The sequence below is a fragment of the Budorcas taxicolor genome, chromosome 6 (assembly GCF_023091745.1).
Source record: "Budorcas taxicolor isolate Tak-1 chromosome 6, Takin1.1, whole genome shotgun sequence".
In the NCBI taxonomy this organism is placed as follows: domain Eukaryota; kingdom Metazoa; phylum Chordata; class Mammalia; order Artiodactyla; family Bovidae; genus Budorcas; species Budorcas taxicolor.
In genome coordinates this window covers 110,916,044-110,924,190 of record NC_068915.1, presented here as the reverse complement: position 1 = coordinate 110,924,190, position 8,147 = coordinate 110,916,044, and positions in this window count along the sequence as shown.

Here is an 8,147-nt window from a genome sequence, read left to right as displayed (position 1 = left end):
GGGCTTCCTCATAGCTCAGTTGGTAAAGAATCAGCCTGCAATGCAGGAGACCCCAGTTGGATCTGGGGGTTGGGAAGATACCCTGGAGAAGGAAACGGCTACCCACTCCAATATTCTGGCCTGGAGACTTCCATGGATTGTATAGGCCAGGGGGGTCACAAAGAGCCAGACACGACTGAGTGACTTTCACTTTCACTTTCTTTCACTCTCAAGAGTATAATAAACAACAGGTTACATTGGACTTAGGAGATGCCCACCTTTCCCCACCTTTCTTTGTCTGCTACCTGGACACTTCTCACCCAAAATGTGTGGCTTCCTGTCAGTCTAGAATTTCCGGCTTTTCTTTGTCTGTCTATGGACTCTCCCAATCCCCACCATTTGCAAGATGTGTGATTTCCTGCCACCTGGCCCCTGCCTCACTTCTCTGCCCATCCCTAGCTACCTGCCTGCTATAACAATTTTGACAAATAGAATTTAGCCAATGTGATGTTCTGGGACTTGTGGGCCTACACCCTAAGGAGCCACATGGATTCTTCTTTTACTCAGAGGGGAACCCAACCAACCATAGAAAGAAATCTAGGTTATAGGTTCCAGACATGTGAGTGACTTCAGCCCACACTATAGGGAGAGAGAAGCCCACTCATGCTGGTTTGCCCCCAGCCATTCCCGCTGCTCCAGCCAATGCTCTGGCCATGTGAGTGAGGCCGTCTTGAACCCTGCGGTCCCAGGGGAGCCATACTGAGACCCCATGGGGGCAGACACGAGCTGTTCCAGCTGAAAGCTGCTCAGAACTGGGACAAGAAAATGGTAATTGTGCAAGCCACTAAATTTTGAGAAAGTCAAGGCTCAGATGAGTTAATTGCCTTACCCCAAGTCACAAAAGTGTGAAAGTGTTAGTCGCCAGGCTCCTCCATCCATGGAATTTCTCAGGCAAGAACACTGGAGCGGGTTATCATTCTCATCTCCAGGGGATCTTCCCGACCCAGGGCTACAGTCCATGGGGTTGCAAGGAGTTGGACACGACTGAACGATTCACACTTTCCCTTCGCTTAAGTCACAAAAAGAGGGACTAGCACGGCTGAGAGGAGAATGCAAGACGAGGCTCCTCAAAACTGACAAAATTTCCAAAATGTGTGTGTGTGTGACTGTGTGTGTGTGTGAGTGAGTGTTGAAATTCCAGCGATACAACATGGAGAATCTTGCGTGGTAGAATTTTGTTGTTGTTCAGTTACTGAGTTGTGTCCAACTCTTTGCAACCCCATGGACTGCAGCACGCCAGGCTTCCCTGTCCTTCATTATCTTCCTGCTCAGACTCAAGTCCATCGAGTTGGTGATGCCATCCAACCATCTCATCCTCTGTCACCCCCTTCTTCTCCTGCCCTCAATCTTTCCCAGCATCAGGGTCGTTTCCAATGAGTTGGTCCTTCGCATCAGGTGGCCAAAGTATTGGAGCTTCAGCTTCAGCATCAGTCCTTCCAGTGAATAGACAAGACTGATTTCCTTTAGGATTGACTGGTTTGATCTCCTTGCTGTCCAAGGGACTCTCAAGGGTCTTCTCCAACATCACAGTTTGAAGGCATCAGTTCTTCTGTGCTCATCTTTTTTTATTGTCCAGCTCTCACATCCGTGCATGACTACTGGAAAAACCATAGCTTTGACTATATGAACTTTTGTCAGCAAAGTGATGTCTCTGCTTTTTAATATGCTGTCTAGGTTTGTCATTGCTTTTCTTCCAAGAAGCAAACGTATCTAAATTTCATGGCCGTTGTCACCATCCACAGTGATTTTGAAGCCCGAGAAAATAAAGTCGATGACTGTTTCCATTGTGTCCCCATCTATTTACCATGAAGTGATGGGACCACATGCCATAATCTTGTTTTTTTGAATGTTGAGTTTTAAGCCAGCTTTTTCACTCTCTTCCTTATCCTCCATCAAGAGGCTCTTTAATTCCTCTTCACTTTCTGCCATAAGGGTAGTGTCATCTGCATATCTGAAAAGTGAAGTCGCTCAGTCATGTCCGACTCTTTGCGACCCCATGGGCTGTAGCCTACCAGGCTCCTCTGTCCATGGGATTTTCCAGGCAATAGTCCTAGAGTGGATTGCCATTTCCTTCTCCAGGGGATCTTCCCAACCCAGGGATTGAACCCGGGTCTCCTGCATTGTAGACAGACATATCTGCATATCTGAGGTTATTGATATTTTTCCCTGCGGTCTTGATTCCAGCTTGTGCTTCATCCAACTTGGCATTTTGCATAAGATACTCTGTATATAAGTTAAATAAGGTGACAATACACAGCCTTGACATACTCCTTTCCCAATTTTGAACCAGTCCATTATTTCATGTCTAGGTCTAACCATTGCTTCTTGAACTGCATACAGGTTTCTCAGGAGACAGGCAAGGTGGTCTGGTATTCCCATCTTTTGAAGAATTTTCCACAGTTTGTTGTGATTCACACAATCAAAAGCTTTAGCATAGTCAATGAAGCAGATGTTCTTCTGAAATTCTCTAGCTTTTCCTATAATTCAACAGATGTTGACAATTTGACTTCTGGTTCCTCTGCCCTTTCTAAATCCAGCTTTGTAAATCTGGAAGTTCTCAGTTCACGTACTGTTGAAGCCTAACTTGAAGGATTTTGAGCATTATTTTGCTAGCATGTGAAATGAGTGCAATTGTATGGTGGTTTGAGCATTCTTTGGCATTGCCTTTCTTTGGGCTTGGAATGAAAACTGACCTTTTCCAGCCCTGTGGCTACTGCTGAGCCTTCCAAATTTGCTGGCATATTAAGTGCAGCATTTTCACAACATCATCTTTTAGGATTAGAAATAGCTCAGCTAGGATTTCATCAAAACCTGGCCCACTGGAGAAGGGAATGGCAAACCACTTCAGCATTCTTGCCTAGAACCCCATGAACAGCATGAGAAGGCAAAAAGATTACTGGGTTAAAAGTGGAAATTTTCTTATGGGCCAAGGAGATCATGGGAGAGCAGAGATAAAGAGTTGAAAACCGTTTTGTTTGAGGCTCAGTGATAACAGAAGATATTTGTTGGTTGCAATGATGTTGGCTGAGGTTAGGCTTCCAGTGGAGAACTCAGAATGAGGAAGTGGAATGTTTGGTTCCAAGCCAAGGTTCCATGATGGAGATGCCCAGTGTGTCAGGCATGTGCCTAAGACTGGAACTCCACCTTAACCAACATGCTTGGACCAAGACCATGCTGCTGAGGACTTGTTAAGCATTTAAATTTAAACAACAGTGTTTCCACCCTGGGGGCCTGAGCCTGGGCCCTGTTGTCCAAGTATGACAAAGAGTTGGATCCCTTTGAGGAGTTACTGCCTCCCTGAGAAGACCACTGGGATTCTCGGATGATTGATGGGGAGAAGATTGGTTCCATCAATGTTCCTCTTCCTACTCTTGATAGACTGCACTGGGCCTGATCACCATCAGTCTTCCCAGGTGGCACTAATGGTAAAGAACCCACAGCAATGCAGGAGACATAAGAGCTGTGGGTTTGATCCCTGGGTCAGAAAGATCCCCTGGAGGAGGAAACGGCAACACACGCCAGGATTCTTGTCTGGGAAATCCCACAGACAGAGGAGCCTGCTACAGTCCATGTGATTGCAAAGAATCAGACACAACTGAGCAACTAACACTTTCACTTTCACTTTCTACTCACCCTCAGATTTATTCTTTACTCTGGCTTCCCTGGTGGCTCAGAGGTTAAAGCGTCTGCCTCCAATGCAGGAGACCCGGGTTCAGTCCCTGGGTCGGGGAGATCCCCTGGAGAAGGAAATGGTAACCCACTCCAGTATTCTTCCCTGGAGAATCCCATGGACTGAGAAGCCTGGTAGGCTACAGTCCATGGGGTTGCAAAGAGTCAGACACGACTGAGCGACTTCACTTCACTGCCCTGCTCTTCTCTGTATGCAGGGAAGCTGACCCCTGAGGGCTTCAGTGTATTCTGGCTTCTTGACAAATTCAGTAGCTGCAGGAGTTGATGGAGACAGGAAGGTGAGGAAAAGGGCAAGTTGAGGGCTATCCTCCCACCCTCTCTGCTTTGGTAGCCCTTCCTTCAGCAGGTCGGTCATCTCTGGGACTCCCTACTTCTGCCCAAGAGGCCCGCCTGGTCCCAGATGTGGGCTTGATCCCTGGGTGGGGAAGATCCCCTGGAGGAGGGCATGGCAACCTGGTGGGTGGGTGTGTGCACTGTACTGGTAGAAGACGAGCACTTTGATCTCACAGCTTGCCTTGAATGAGAGCGACAAGACAGACCTCTCAACCTGGAGCAGGTCTATTCATTCCAGGATGGCTTGACCATTGCTGTAGTTTTGCCAAAACACGAAGCCCTCTGTCATGTCTCATGCAGCTGAGGTCCCTTTAAACTCAACAATTTTCCCTCAGTTCAGTTCAGTTCAGTTCAGTCGCTCAGTCCGACTCTTTGTGACTCCATGAACCGCAGCACGCCAGGCCTCCCTGTCCATCACCAACCCCTGGAGTTCACTCAAACTCATGTCCATTGAGTTGGTGATGCCATCCAGCCATCTCATCCTCTGTTGTCCCCTTCTCCTCCTGCCCTCAATCTTTCCCAGCATCAGGGTCTTTTCATATGAGTCAGCTCTTCGTATCAGATGGACAAGTATTGGAGTTTCACCTTCAACATCAGTCCCTCCAATGGATACCCAGGACTGATCTCCTTTAGAATGGACTGGTTGGGTCTCCTTGCAGTCCATGGGACTCTCAAGAGTCTTCTCCAACACCACAGTTCAAAAACATCAATTCTTGGGCACTCAGCTTTCTTTATAGTCCAACTCTCATATCCATACATGACTACTGGAAAAACCATAGCCTTGACTAGACGGGCCTTTGTTGACAAAGTAATGGCTCTGCTTTTTAATATGCTGTCTAGTTTGGTCATAACTTTCTTTCCAAGGAGCAAGCGTCTTTTAATTTCATAGCTATAGTCACCACCCGCAGTGATTTTTGGAGCCCAAGAAAATCAGAGTCAGCCATTTATATAAAAAAATTTTTTTATTACTTCACAATGTTGTATTAGTTTCTGTTGTACAGCAAAGTGTATCAGCCATACGTATCCGTAAGCGCTGTGTGTGTCCTGACCTAAAATTCACTGTGATGTGCTTAGTTACTCAGTTGTGTCCGACTCTTTGTAGCCCACCAGGCTCCTCTGTCCATGGGGATTATCCAAGCAAGAATACTGGAGTGGGTTGCCATGCCCTCCTCCAGGGGACCTTCCCAACCTAGGGATTGAACTCAGGTCTCCTGCATTGCAGGTGGATTCTTTCCTGACTGAGCCTTCAGGGAATCCCCAGAATGCTGCAGTGGGCAACCTATCCCTTCTCCAGGGGATCTTCCTGACCCAGGAATCAAACCGGGGTCCCCTGCACTGCAGGCAGATTCCGTACCAGCTGCGCTACCAGGAAAACCCACATATACATATATCCCCTCTTTACTGGGTTTCCTTCCGGTTTAGGTCACCACAGAGCACTGAACAGAGTTCCCCGTGCTGCACAGAAGCTCCTCAGTCGTCAACAACTTTATACCTAGTCGTGCATAGTCATCACTCTGAATCTCTCCATTCATCCCACCACCCCCTTCCCCTCCTTGGTGTCCTTACATTTTTCTCTATGTCTTTCTCTCCATTTCCGCTCTGCATGTAGATTCATCAGTAGTATTTTTCTAGATTCCACACACACGTGTTAATGCACGACACTCGTTTTCCTCTTCCTGACTTACTTCTCTCTGTATGGCAGTCTCTAGGTCCATCCACGTTTCTGCAAATAGCAAAGTCTCTTTCCTTTTATGGCTGAGTAACATTCCGTTGTATATATGAGCCATGTCTTCTTTCTCCAGTCCTCTGCTGATGGACATTCAGGTTACTTCCACGTCCTGGCTATTGCAAATAGTGCTGCGATGAATGTCAGGGTGTGTATATCTTTCCAAATAATGTTTTTCTCAGGGTATATGCCCAGGAGTGGGATTGATGGGTCGTATGGTAGATGTTTTTAGTTTTATTAAGGAATCTCCACACTGTTCTCCATAGTGTCTGTGCTAGTTTGCATTCCCACCCACAGTGTAAGAGGGTTCCCTTTTCCCCACACCCTCTCCAGTATTTACTGTTTGCAGATTTTTTGTTGATGGTCATTTTGACTGGTGTGAAATGAAAGTTCCATCTCATTTTTTTGTTTGAGCCCAATACGGTCACCTTCCTTCAGCAAACCAGGAGTGAAACAACTTAGAAAAACCAAGCTCACAAAGAAGGTTCAAAAGAACGAGCCAGTAGCATTTGAGGTATAGTCACAACTTGTTACTGTTTAGTTGCTAAGTTGTGTCTGACTCTTTTGCCATCCCACGGACTGTAGCCCTGGAGGCTCCTCTGTCCATGGGATTTCCCAGGCAAGAACACTGGAGTGGGTTGCCTTTTCCTTCTCTATGGGATCTTCCCAACCTAGCTATTGAACCTGTGTATCTCCTGCTCGGCAGGTGGATTCTTCACCACTAAGCCACCTGGGAAGCCCATATAGTCACAAATAGAAGACAGTCTGAAGGGGGCGGGGGGTGAGTACTCACCTATTCACATGTCCCTTCTGGTATACATTGACAGAATGCAGATGGTATGAATAAATAGAACATGCAAATAAATAGAAGCTAAGAAGGCCCCGCCACCCCTGGCAGGTGTGGCATAGCCCAGTGGGTGGTCAGATGCCCTGCAAACCTTAGACCCTCATTACTCACCTCCCCAGCGTCTGGCAGTGCTGGAAGCTGATGGTTCTCAGTTGAGTCCGATCCAGGATTGTTTCTGATGAAGGGACCAGTTTACCCACCTCTAGTGACTGTTCAGCATTCATTGTTCCAGCCCTTACCTCCAGGAGGGACTCCCAGGAGGACCATCCCAGCTCCCACTGGGATCAGCCAGACCTTTTCTAAGGCTGCATGGCAGATTCATCTCTCCTTCTGGTCAAAACTGCTTCTTTTGTTTCCCCTCCCAAAGTGTTGATCCCAAGAGCACTGCTCATAAACTTTCTGCTCTCATATCCTCTTCTTTTGAGTCTATTTCCCAAGGATAACCTGATCAACTTGTTTGAAGTCATTAAAGTATTTCTGAGTTTTCTGTTCTGAAGCAGAAAACTCATTTTTTTAAAATTTTATTTATTTATTTGGCTGCTCTGGGTCTTAGTTGTAGCATGTGGGATCTAGCTCCCTGACCAGGGATCGAACCTGGGCCCCCCGAACTGGGAGCTCAGAGTCTTAGCCACTGGACCACCAGGGAAGTCCCAGAAAACTCATTTTTTATCATTTGGAAGTATATGTTATAATAAGTGTGTGCTTATAATTTGGAAGTGTGTGTTAATAAACAGATTACAGAACAGTTCCCATGATATGACTATAATTTTAAATATATATAAATACACATATTCATAATAATAAAGATCAAGGACATAGTCAGTGAACTAAAACTTCTTGAGGACCTACTTTTTGACAGGGATGAAACTTGGCATTACACCAAAAATATGAGAATGGTAATTAACCCTGGGTGATGGAATTAGAAGTCATTTTTATTGCCTTCTTCTTTTTCTTAATAGCATATTTCCCAAATTTTGTTTTGTAATTAAATACAAAGTTATACAAATTATATATCAACCTTACATAAATAAAGGTTCATTTTATCAAGTATTTCAATAAACATTTACTGTAATTTTTATGTTACATGTAACCCCAAATCTTCTCTTTATTCTCTGAAAAGCCCAATACCTTCAGAAATAAAATGTGTCAATGTGATAGAAGTTGAAGAACAAGTTTTAAATTTCAAAATCTGGGATATGCTGAGTTGTCATTAATTCTCCAATACTGAAATAAATGGCCTGAGTGTTTTCTGAATCATTTGCATTTTGAAGCTAGAAAAGGGGACTTTCAGGTACTTCCTGATGACCTCATTACATGATGTAACATTCTGATTACATGATAAAAGGAATATAAAATTTTCCCAGCATTAAGTCTTTGAGAAAGATACCACAGGCATGAAGAAAGGCAAAGCCTGAACTTGAGAGTTTGGGACCACACCCTAAATGCCCTGATATTCTTTATCAATCCAATCTATAATTTGTCATTCAAAAATTGTATCCTCTAGTTTTTCCT